Here is a 14205-nt window from a genome sequence, read left to right as displayed (position 1 = left end):
ACCTATCACCACCACCCAAAAAAAAATTGTTTTTAAAAAATATTTTCAATTTCATAAATTATTTTGTATTCTAGTAAATATAAAAGATGTTCCTCAAAAATATTTTTCATTTCATAAATCAAACACTAAAAATCATTTCCGGAAAATATTTTCTACTCATCAACCAAACATGAGAAAATAAGTCCAAAATCTACTTGTTTTCAAGGAAAATTTTTTCTAGGAAAACATGTTCCATGGAAAACATTTTCCTTCATACCAAACACACCCTTAAACAAACACGTTATATTAAGATGTCATGCTTCAGCATGTTTCGAAGAGAATTAAACAATTATTTATTTTGTTCTACTATAATTTAATTAGTGTGTAATATTTTTGAACTTGTGAGATCCGTTGTAGTTATGACTTTTTGTTTTGAATTCTATTATTTAGGTATAGCTTTATTATTTTTAATATCGATAATATTTGTTTATATCTTGTATCTACTTTGAGTAAAAAAAATTAATGATTGATGACAAATAATACGTTAATGGACTTCTTCCATTAAATTTGAGCAAACGAAAAATAATTAACAACTTATAAAATCTAAATCGCATTAATATTTAATCAACTTTTCAAATTTTATCTATATAACTTTAAATTAAAATTAAAATAATATATCTTGGGCTCATGCAAGCACAAGCACCTGTATGTGTGAAACGTATTCAAATACATGCATTTCAAATACAGGTGAAACAAATATACGTAACTATTTGAACTTAAAAAAGAAATGTAATAAAAATAAATTTTAGAAGTAAATCATGTGTCTAATGACTTACCATTTTTAGGTAAAACCAACATTTTTTTAATGATTATCTTCTATTGAAAGATAATTAATATTTAAATAATATATGTAGATTTGTAGTTAAAGTATGCATATTGTACATGCTAATTTAATCTATACTTGTTTGTTTGGCTATGAAAACCACCTAATTACACAAACATTATACTAAGAGCTTGTTTGACTGTATCGATCTGATTTTTTCATTATGGAAAAATCAATAAAAAAAGAATTGAGGCCAGAATATTCTTTTGTAGTAAATTGGAGTTATCGAACCTAGTCCAAATTTGGAAGAAATCGGATTCATAAAGGTGTAGGGAACATCAAGTAATGAATAAGAAATCTAATTGTGAATTTTATTACATGATTGGATAGATAAGACAATAACGAACCCGTACCACTATACGAAATCGAATTTGGACAAGTAGAACTCCCAGAAATGATATTTTCGTGAGAGGGTACATTCTGCCTCTGTCGGAGCAGCTAGAGCGGGATTCTGGCCGCTGCTGCAGCGGGATGGGTCCGTTGGAGCAGACCAGACGCGATATAAAGTCGCTAATAAATCCTAAAACAATCCTATTTGGTATTTTTTTTACTTTTAGGGCTAAATAGACGATCCCGAACGAGTTCTTGACAGTTTTCATCTTTTTTTAGGCATAAGATGAGGTTTTAACTCCCGAATCCATTTTTCGATCCGTAGAATCCATTTTCTTGGGTTGTCATCGACGGGGAACGATTTTTATTTAAGAATTATGTGGAAAAGCCCTAATCTGGGTATTATGATCTTGGGCTTGGTCTAGGGTTATTTGGTTTGTTATAATCCAAATAATTAGACTTTTGATTGTTGATCCTTGCGTATATTAATTGTTGTAGACTTAGAACAAGCCGAAAGAATCTGAAAAGGGAAGATTCAAGTGTCTTAGGGGATTCAAGCTTGGATTTGAGGTAGGTGATGGTTGTCATTTCATGTTGATGTGATATATGTTTCGTATTGCTTCATTATAATGCATGAATGTATGAGAATGTTGCATTATTGATCACACACTATGTGAATGAGTATGAATGCATAATTGTAAGCCATGAATTCCCTCTTGTTGTATGATCTTGATGATATGAGTATGTATGTGATTGTGATGTGTCATTGGGATTAGATTGTCACATTTTGGGATACTAACTTGAATCGAATTGCCACATTCCGGCATACTAACTGGACTCGGTTGCCACGTTCCGGCATAAATCGGTTGTCACGTTTTGGCATAAAAATTTTATCGAATTGACAAGTTCCGGCATACTAACAGTTTGAGATTGGGTTCCGTGAGACGACCAGCTACTTGTGATAATTGTATTTATTGTTATGAACTATGACTTATGACGTCTCAAAGAGTTACTTAGTTTGAGTGGGGAATGGGACTCCGTTCCTGCATTGCACTAGTGGACTTTAAGAGTGGTTGTGGTTTAGTTCTCTTATGATATGAAGATTATCTTAATCAATGTTGTTGATATTTGGTATGTTACATGGTTGTTGCTTTGACTTATATATGTTTCACTTATTGGGATAATAGTGTGATCCTACTAGTATACTATGGTTGTGTACTGAATCTGCACTTGCTCTTATTTTTGTTGAGTTCAGGGCATCTTTCGGAGGCTATTGACAGACATCGTTTAGAAGATCAGTGGCCGTTCGAATTCAAGGGTGATCTAGTTCTTCCAGGATCCTTTGATTTCTCTTTGTTTAAGTCCACTCTTTTCGGACTCAAACTATTTGTTAAGGTGTTGTAGTTTTGGGTTGTACCCCTTGTTCTTAGACTTGTCGTTGTTAGAGTTTTGGTACATTGACTTTCAGGTTCTAGGCGTATTTTTTCTGCATTGTTTTAGTTTATATACTTGCTTCCGTAGCTTAAATACCTTATTTTTAGATTATTTGCTTTAGTTAGATGATATTAGTGGTTCTCTCACCGGAGTGTTAGTGTAGGTATCAATCACGACGGTTTAGATCGTGACAAAAATTGATATCAGAGCCTAGGTTCATTGATCTCATTGTAACTAATTGAGTCTAGTGGTTTAATGTGGAACGGTATGAAGACGTCCGTACTTTTCTTCGAGATACTATAGAACTTTAGGAAAAATAACTTCTTTCTACTCCTTCATTTTATGACTTGAATCCAATTGGTATCTAGGTGATACAAATTAATATCTTTCCTCCTTCACTCTACGGTCTGAACTAGAACAATAAAAGTGGTAATACATCATTAGCAAAAAAGGATGTATATAGACTATCGACAGTTGAGTAGGGTTACCATTTGGAACAAGTAGTCATTGCCTCGGATAGAAGAGCCATTTGACCAAATGCAAGGTGCATCTATTTTGTCTAAGATGGATTTAAGGTCTGGTTACCATCAGTTAAGGATTGAGGCGATTAAGACTTCGACCAAGTTCTATAATTAAAATTAGAAATTTTTTGGGTCTCACTAGCTACTATTATCGTTTGTAGTATGATTTGAGTCCAATTGGTATCTCCCAATTTCAATTGGTATCTCAAATGAGTGAACTATATGGAATACAAGCAAGATAATTGAAACTGAGAAGGTTCTAATTGGTATCTGGCTTTAGGGATTGTATAAGGCATGGCTGATGGTTGTTTATGGAATGAACTAATTAAATAAAAATTTGGACTTATCTGTGAATTCTATCTTTGAAACTTCAAACGTGTGCTTTTGGTTGTTTGAATTAACTGCGACTGTGAAGTTGTACTTGCTTGAATGTGATAAGGTGATTAAGTGCACAATAAAACTGTGCATAAACATTGATATGTACAATATGTTGACCTGGTTGTTGAAATTATGCAGGTTGTAAATAGTTGAGTGTCGTAGAAGTTGTTGTAAAAGGAAAATCATCATGAGATTAGAGGCAAGGGGCTAGATAAATTCCGAGGTGGTTTGTAAGAGAAAATCTTGATATGTGTTGCGACCAAATGATAATCATGTGAATGTATGGGCGTATCCTGGGGATGTATGGATTACGGTGTTGAATTAATGAGAATGAGTTGAATTGTGTCATTAAGATTAACTATGGGGTAGACAATGATTAACCTAGTTATGAGAATTAGTTCAAAAACTTGCTAAGTAAAGATGAAAACCTTTGGAAAAATAAGAATAGAGAAATATCCCAGAAAATTAGTTGGCTTGGGTTCTGTATCCGCTTTGGCCTCTGGAGCAGGACTATTTCCGCTGGGTGATGCCGTTAGAGCAGGATTTTTACCGCTAGAGTGGGACAGGGCGAGACAGAACCTCAGCCCTGTTTTCCTACTCAAAATTATGGACCCCGAATTTTACCTCTGTGTTCAGCAATAGAATATAAGTTATAAGATGTGTTAAAATTGTTGAAAACCTGGGCATATGAGGGTCAGATGCAGTGATCACAAGTACTACAAGTATTATGACTTGATGAGTAATGTGTTGTTGATCTAAATTCTATTTATTTATACGTGCCAGTTCAATTGTCTTGGGATTTGATGTGGTTTGTGATATACTTGATGCCCTCATCCATGTTCCTAACCTAATTGAGGAGTCAGTCATAGTCACCTATGTGTATCCTGTTGTCCTGTTGTGTGGTGGATTCTCATATTTGGGTATACTTGGTTATGCTAGATATGACTGACTCGATATAATCTTTGACATGACTTGGTTGTTCCCCTATTATACCGGGCTTAGTTGTTATGCCAAGACGGTAACTATAGAGATTTGCGATAGGAAAATATTAGAGTGGGAATGAGTGTACAAGCCTAAGTTAGCTAAGATCATACCCTTCATTTGGGCTAGGAAACTGGTAGGGCGGGATTTTCGGCGTAATTGACTCATTCTGGATGTCGAGGTCAAATTCTTATCTATTGAATATATTCTTGTGGTGTTAGAATTGAGAGAGCTTAAATCTTAAATCCAATGACTTCTTGATAAAGGGTTTCATCCGTCCTAGTGTTTCCCCGTGGGGTGATCCTGTCTTGCTTGTTAAAAAGGAGGGTAGTATGAGGAGTGGTGATTTTATCTTAATCCATAAGGGAGTGAACTAATACCGGAATGACAAGCTTATAGATAAAGAAAGTTCTATTGAGTATAATTGGGTGAAGAAATTGATGATTCTGGTTAGAAAGTGTGTACTATTGAATTTGATGAGTATACATGAGTTTGAGATGTTATGTCGATGGAAATGTTGACTTGTAGAGATAGTCAGGGCTGACTGAGCATAATGGTGATAAGAGTTTGTAGTAGATTTTGACGGGATGCAACTATATAATAAAATTATGGCTTAGCAAATTTGGTGTGGTAATTATGCCTTGTGAATATCTAAGGTTGTATATAATATTTGGTTAGAAACGTGGTTGTATGTGAAGTTTTAAGAGTTGATGGAACACCACTCATATAGAATTTTAAGGAGGTGAGTATAGTGGATGTGGTACATCCTTTAAAAGAGAGGCCATGGCAAGAAATTTAAACATATAAGATAATGTTGATAGATAAGGGGATTGTGTTAGACAATTGAATTTACAATTTAGATTTTTTTTGAAAGTCTATATTTGAGGAGATATATTTTATCAAGGTATGAATTTGCAAAGTGAGGAATGATGAATTGTATTAAGTATTGATCGTTCGAAAGGACTTACACCTGGATTGAGTTGTAAAGTTGATTACTTTTGAATTGCTAAAGTACCTAAGAAAAGTTTTCACTATAAAACTGTTGGTCTCGAGTAAGGGAAATGGTGAGAGTGTCCATTGTTGGTGGTTAGTATTGAAAGTGTGAGCTCCAATGGAAAGATGTGAAGAGTATGTGGAGTCAAGTGAATGCAAATGGTTGATATCGACTCTTCAAAGGAAAACCTTTTGAGTTATTCGATAAATTTTCATGTGACGATTTATTTTGATATGTGCATGGTTGTAAGTGTGGTGAACTAACTATGGTCACACGTGCTTTTATTTTGAGGGTGGATCCCTAGTGGTGGATCAAGTGTACCGATACTGCGATGTTCTCTTGGATGATTTGGGATGAATTGGTTATTTAGATGACTTATGTGGTATGAACTTGCAGTTGTTAAAGTATTTTAATGGTGTTGCTTGTACCATCTTCTTTATGAGAGTTTATAGAAGAGATACCATGCTTAATTATGGTTGGAGGGTAATCTTAATATTCATCTATTCGCTGAGGTCATGTATTGATTGTGTGTGATTGAATGTAGGGATCATTGGATCCAATTCTCCTGTTCTTAAGAGGTAATCTACAATTACTAAATCTAGAATTTCGATAATGTTGTTGGATGGTTTGTATGATTGGACATATCTCTCAAAGACTATATGATGTCTTAAATTGTCTTGCCCCGAGCTACCCCCGAGACGCAGACACGAGACCTATGATCACAAGTGATCCCAAGATAACCTTGTGGGCATGATCATGAGCATACTAAAGATAATAAACTAGTGCGGAAGCTAAATCATAATTGAAATGAAAATATGGGGAATACCCATATACTATAATTGAGATATTTGAAAAATGCTGAGTTTAATACAGAGAAGATATAAACTCAATACTAAGCTGAAACTAAGTATGTCTGAAATAATCCTCTAACTGACTAGAAATGCTGGGACAGGCCCCAACTAACTCTAGCAAAACTGAAACTAAAGGACTAAAATAATGAAACTAAACGCATGACTATTGACCTCGGAGAATGAGCACTCACCACTGATTCTATTGAATTGGAGATCGAGAATCGATTTAAGCATGATTTGGATACTGAGAACCTGAACCTAAATGACGAGAAGATGTAGCGCACGTATGCGTCAGTACTTGAAAGGTACTGAGCATGTAGGATAGAGTAAAACTGAAATAATACATAACTGAATAAGCACAAAAGCAAGTATAATATTCTGAACATGTACTGTATGTTGAGCTAACTGGATGCAATGACCAAATTTATAACATGCTGAGACTAAATACTAACTGAGCTGTAAATATTTTCAATGCAATAGAGTCTGACTTAACTGTGCGAGCTATTAATAACCGATAATAAAAGCACATGAGCTAAATGTGAAATCCGATGTATATGCCCCATTAAGAGGACCCCAATATACCCTGCCAGAGGTATAAAGGCATGCTAAGGTGATCACTAAACTGATGCCCACATAGGGGACTTACAACCTACTTGACTAGTAGTTCTGGGACTATTTAGGTACGTTAAACAACCCTAGTCCAACTCGGTATTATGTTGCTCCCAATGAATTAAGTGGTTAACTAATTATGATTGAGTTTCTGTAAATACTGGATAACTCAAACTGAACATGCAAACTGAGAATCTGATAATGATGCATTAATACTGAGGCATGTATAATTGAATAACTGAAATATCTTACCTAGCATAATTTAAGAACTAAAGAAATACATAGATAGGGTTATGAAATACATGCGATAAACTGCATATTAACATACTAATCTGATTTAGATCATTCTAATAGCTAACACAATAATTCTAACATTCAAGAAACACTAAGTCTAGTCATGATATGGAAATCAATAAACGATTGAAAACTAGGGACCCAATGGGTGAAAGGAACCCACTAGTGAAATCCCACATACTTGGTAATGAATTCCACGAAGAAATATTTAGATTTTGGTGCTGGAACTGATGGAACCTTGTTGCGTTCTTGAACGAGGGTTCTTGGCCTTTTTCTCCTTTTTTTCTTTTACTTTTCTAAGTTTTGATTAATGATTTGACTTAGGTAAATTTTAGTTATGTTTCTAGGCTTAAACTGACTAAAACCTCATGATTTAGAATCTAAATGAAGTAGCTTAGGGGCCAAACGAACAACAAAAAGACCAAAAGACCCCTAAATTAAAATCTATAAGAATGACTGACGGAGTTGACTGATAGATCGTCAGTCGACTGACGGTCCATACTTTTCGATCTTCGTTTGTGACTAAGAACTGAAAGTTAGTTGGCGAAATGATGGAGTCAACTGACAGATCGTAAGTTGACTGACGGTTCATACAGGTCAACCGTCGTTCCCGAATTAGAACTGGAAGTTAGGTGGCCAATCTACGGAGTCGACTAATGGACCGTTAGTCGAGTGGCGGTTCGTACTGTTTGACCGTCGTTCGGGACTGAGAACTGGAAGTTAGCTTGGCAATCGACGGAGTCGATTGACGGTCTGTAGTTGTCTCCGTCGCTGGCACCTGCGACTTTTGAAAGTCTACATTTTTGTCTATTTTGGATATGAGGTGTGTTACATTACCTCCCCTTGGGACCATCCATCCTCGAATGAAGATTAAACTAGCTGAAAGGGAGGAAGAGGGATGCAATTCCTACCACGAAACACTTAAAACTGAATTTCTGACTGAACTGAGTTCCAAGAGCATGCAAATACTATGGAAATGCAAGTACAAACTGAGGGAACATGATTCTAAGACTGAATTTGTTCATGAATGACTGGAAAAAAACTGAAGAGGAACTATTACCTCAAGCTGGAGTGGAATTGGAAGGAAAGAGCTAAGGATACCTGGCTTTCATGGCTGTTTCTGCTTCCCAAGTAGCTCCATCTACGGATTGACTCCTCCACCAAAACTTGAATGAAGCGACATCTTTGTTCCTCAACCTTCTAACCTGACGATTATCACACCCCTTTTTTGTGCGGAGGCGTTTAGGGTTTTTCCATTTTAAGTGACATTATTGATTTAAGAGTTATTTTTCTTTTTAGAGTCGCCACTTGGAATTGAGCTATGGTGTTCCAAGTCACCATTTTATTTATAATCGCTAATCAAAAGGAAATGATTTTTTAGTTTGGTCTGCGAATCAGAAATCTTGAATTTGGCCAAGGTGCGTAACCGCATCCTTGAATTTGACGAAGGTGCGTAACCCCATCCTTGAATTTATTTCAGTCTCTCAAAAAAGAGGTGGAACCCCGTTTTTAATTGATACAAATATTTTTAATATTTTACCTATGACTAGAAGGTTTAAGCGTATGATTAATGACTAAATTATTTTTATAATATTTATATTCATAACTACTATTTGAATAATAATAAAATTCTAAAATCTTAAATAAATAAAATTTGTATCATATTTGAATTTGATATATATACATTTACATTTTTAGTATACTTACAAGTTATGACAAAGGATATTAAAAATAAAATGTGTAACTCTTCATCTCCTAATTTTCTAACTAAACATCTTTAATTTTAGATGAGGTTAACTAAACAAACTGTTATATTTTTTAGGGTATTTGATAATTTTTGTTGGATGCAAAGGATACTTGATTAAAATAGCATATAATGCAAGATAAAAAGTAATGAGATTAAACACACATTAAATTCGAGCAATTTCATAATTTTGAAGTCAAGTCTTATATCATCACGAAATAAAATTAAACAAAGTCAAATAAACATGAGTGTTATTTCATGTGCAAATTATTCATGAGAAAAGAAAAAATAATTATTTTAAAAAGGAACTACGAACTCAAAATCATTAAATAATAAACTTAAATTTAATATTTGTTTGTGAGTGGAAAATAATATAATATAAAGGAGAATATGTATGGGGTTACCGTGTGGGTTATTTGGGTGTGTGCATGTGTGTAGCATAGCATTATTTTTTTTTTAATTTATTTTTTCCTTTCAACGTGTATATGTCTTTGTAGTATGCAAATTGAATGTTTGTTGACTCCTTTTCCTTTTGCACACAAGACAAGAGCAGTTATTCTATATGCGGTAGAAATAGTTTTTCTTTTTATTGAAATAAAATAACAAAACAAATTAATGAAATTTTAACGTAAGTTCTATTTAAGCAAAAATACCTATATGATTCTTGAACAGAAATTTCCAATAGACTAACACATTTTGTATTTTTTGTTTAGCTGTATTTTTTAAGGGGTTCAAAAGTTATTCACAGAAAATAATCTCATTCATTTGTTACTTGGATTGGTCTTCAACAAATGGACTAAAGTTAAACTCAATCAAAATAAAGTTCATGACTATTCACATATTGTATATCAAAAAAATTGAACCTTTAAGCATGCAAGAATTTTAAACACATTCCTTTATATGACCATATTAGATTATCTATTTATCTATATAAAAAAAACTATAGCTCCTAATAATTTAAAATGTAAAATATCCAATCAATTAGGCATAAAAATTCAAGTATTGACGAAAACACGGAAGGTAACATTAAAGATCAAACAAATAATATGTTTACTAATTATGCTCCAAGGCTTTCACATTAGTTTATTAATTTACCAATTATGCAAATGTTAACTAATTTTTATCATATGATGATAAGAATTCAAAAATATATTTTTGTTTTATTTAAGTTTGTTACAGTAACTAAACCCATATTATGAAAAGTTTATTTTTTAGAAAAATCATGCTATGTAAAATTATGCCTACTTCACTTACATTAGGGTAGAGAAAAAAAAATGATAACATTAGTCCCATAAGAAAATATCAATGTAACTACAAAAGTTTAACAGTAAGGCGACATCACTAAGAAATATTGTATCTAAGAAATCAAACCAAAAAAACACAAACTTCACTCTTTCCTTCTTGATTACTACCTATTTATATTATTATACTTTTATACTCATGGCAGTATTCATTAAAAAAAAAATCACAAGTTTACTAAAGTGCTATAGGAATTCAAAATTATATTGATGGACGAGAAAGGAATTTGATGAACAATAAACATATACTAAACATACAAGAAATAATTATATCATTGTTACTCAATAGTTCACAAAATAAAACCATCGATCAATATAATTTTGACATCCGAGAAATATTAAGAGGTTTTAATATGCGAGATTTAAACAACTTTGACATACTATACTCAATTCTTGCACAACCATGACATAAAATTATATAAAAATAGAATATAAATGTTTTACCTCTTGTGAAACTTAATCTACGAGAAAAAATAATAATCAGGAGCTACAAACTTGAAATTGCGAAGAATAAATTTCTGAATCTTTGATGACAATGTATAAAGGACGATGTATATTATTTTTTACGATTAATGTTTCTCTCCTTTTGGTTTGTTTTGTGGGTGTATATATAAGCCAGGAGTTGTATCGTGTATGGTGGGAGGTATTGATGAAGTGAGAGGGTGGGGTAGTTGCTAGAAAGTGGGAGAGTGGGATAAATACTAAATTTATCGGGACAGAGTGTAATTATTGAATTACACTATAGGATTCCTTAAATTTTTACTATTTTCTTTGCGTTTTATGTGTGTTTTGGTGTTGCCGTTTGTAAAGTTTAGTTTTTTTTTCCATATGTATGGAAAGTGGGGTTGCTATTGGATTCTCTTTTCCATGTATTTTGGCAGATATAGGATAGGTCAGAGCGGAGTGGTTTTTTTTTTATTAAATTATTTATAGTTTTAATTTTATTTTATTTTAAAAAGAAGAAATAAATTATATATTATAATAAAATAAAATAATTAAATCAATATTTAAAATTATATTTTTTTGAAACAAATAATAATAAAACTAATAGCAAAAATATCTTACAAAATCTTATAACGGACATTTAAAAATCCATCCCTTCGTATAATTTTTAGGCACAAAAATAGAAACTGATTTTTATACATAGATTTATATTTATTTAGTTTTCTAACAATCTTTGACTCATTCCCGCATGTTTTATGGTATTAAAGAAAAGCAAAATTATGTGCTACTTTGTTTTAATTAGAATTATTACTAATGTAAAATATCTTTAAAAGGAAAATATATATTTTTTAATTATTATTTTTATTATTATAAAAAGTAAAGATAAATAAATAAACAAAATTTGTCCAACACGTTTTAATGTCCAATAGTTTAATATATTGAAAGTACATTTTCTGTTTTATTATTTTCACATCTTTTTCTTAAGCTTTATGTTCGGTCGAAAAACTATGTGTCTACAGTTTGCCCCTCTTTGATTGGAAACATTTCAAACAAAGAAGTAGATAACGCGACAAGTTTTGACCGGACTCCTATTCGAAAAGGAAAATATCTGACCAAGTCCTGATTTTGAAAAGCCTACATATCCCGGGCTACAAGTGAAGCAGGTCATGTGTAGTTCAAGAAGATGAAATAATGAGTTGGAAGTAAAGTGTGGTCCTCTCGATGCTCCAGTTCGCGGCTCCTATTTTACATGGAATGAAAGACAAAATCAAAAGAAAATGACAAGTACGAGTTTCTAATCTAAGTAGTTCCTCACGAATCTTGACTTCATTCTTCATAGTTCTTAAGTTGTGAGATATTGGCTTTTATCTCGAGTGAGTTCGAAGGGAAACACCTTTCTCCAGGTAGGTTCCTTCTACTCGTTCTTGGATATTGATTGTTTTTTATTTAAGAATGAGCTCTTGCTTCTTCAATGGAAATTGAGCTAGAAAATTAGACTCTTTTCCATATACTACACTGAGCTTGAAGTGTGAATTGTGTTTTATTCGGAAAAATAAAAAATATTTTATGTAGTTTATTAGGACTTGATTTTTGAGTCGGCACTTAATTTTTAAAGAAAAACCAAGAAAACTTAGTTTTCAAAAAATTTAAACAGAAAAATCGATTGAAAACCTAAAGGGGGGGGGGGGTTTCGGGATACCTATTAGTGTTTTAGGAAGGTTTTTACAGCACCTAAAAATACCCACTAATGTGGTTTTCTATCAAGTAAAATATTTGGCTAAAATACTTAACTTAGTTGAATCGATAGATTTATTTAAAATCCTTTCAAATAGGGAAACAAATTAACCTACTATCTAAGTGAGTTATCTAACTTGGAAAATTTATTATTGTAAGGTTTATTTAATAATTGGTTGATTTAATTAAGTAGTTAAAACGAGGTGGCGCCTTGTGGGAATTTGGATTCTTCAAACCTAAAACTAACGACAAATAATCAACAAGTAAATAAGCGACAAATAAGAGAGATGGAGAGAGAGAGAGAGAGAGAGTTGGGTCCAAATTCGGTAATTGTCTGTCTGGACCAGTATTTGGACCCATTTTATTTTTAGGGCTTAAGCCCATTCCAATTGTACATGTCCTAAACTAATTATTGAAAGATACATATCTTTTGGGCTTTAAGCTAAAGAATTAACAAAATACAACACAAAATAAAACAAAATGTGGCTCTTGGCCCAAGTTCTTCAAATTTTGATCCAGTGCGCTCGGAATTCTCAATTTTTTGACCTGTACTTCAGATTTTGGACTGCTCGACTTTAACGGTGGGATTGGGCTTCTGTGGCCCAATAAGAAGATGCATGGATAGGAGAACGAAGTCGTAAGGCCTCAAGGCCGATTTCACATGCACAAATAAGTGAAAAGAAAACATAAGTGAAGATCAGAACAAATATTTTGGATAAATGCGACAATGATACTTTTGAAACAAAACAATAAACCAAAAGAAAATAATTTGCGGAGGATAATCAAAAGTAAAAGCCAAGACCTCTTCATGAAGAAAGCTAACAGCATGCCACAGAACATAATTAATCCAAAATATTACACGTCAACTAGCATATTAAGAAATAAAATATTTAGCAAACCCTAGACCATACATCTCAATTTTTACAAAATTGACTTTCTAATAAACATGTGACATCGATAACAGGCCTCAATTAAACTCTAGAAGAAATGTAAGCAAGAAAGTGCAAATTTAACTATTTTTACTGAAAGCAAGAGAACGTTAACAACTTCTGAAAACTAAAAATAAAAAAAAAAAACAAGGAAGGATCACTGCTTGAATCAAAAGAGAAAACTAATATAGATGTTTGAAAATCACATAAACAACCAACTTAAGCCTTGCAACGTCAAGATTAATCACTAAAATGAACCCTCAGACTTAAGCAAACCAAATTGCTTCTATATGCGAGCAAGAAATAAAACTCATTGTTGACATTATGGGTTGTAAACCAATGCTGGTTTTATCCCTTAAAGTACTTATTTGAAGGAAACGTGTATCAATAAAAAAAAAGGGGAAAAAAAACCACAGAAGCACACCAAAGGCGAGAAAATAAGCAAAGTTGAGAGAATGACTATGCATTCACAATCTTGCATATTCATAATTTATCGAGAAACAAGCTAGAAATTGGTATGAAGTTCACAAAAAACAGGCGGAGAAGGCAGATTCATTGCGAAAAATGGCATGAGCTAACGGAAGCAACATAACAATCAACTCATGTGACTCATTTTGGTCTAAGCAACGAGAAGGATAAGATGGCATGTTTTCATGTATCAGCTTACAACAAACTTTCAGCTTGCCATTTGATCTTATACAGAAGAAAGAAGATTCTATTGATGAAAAAAAAAAGAACTCGAAAGAGGTCAATACATAGAAGAAAAGGAAGACAACAATCATAGATTTCCAAACACATTTCA

The sequence above is a fragment of the Solanum pennellii genome, chromosome 5, assembly GCF_001406875.1.
Source record: "Solanum pennellii chromosome 5, SPENNV200".
NCBI lineage: Eukaryota > Viridiplantae > Streptophyta > Magnoliopsida > Solanales > Solanaceae > Solanum > Solanum pennellii.
Note: the sequence above shows the minus strand (reverse complement) of the source record.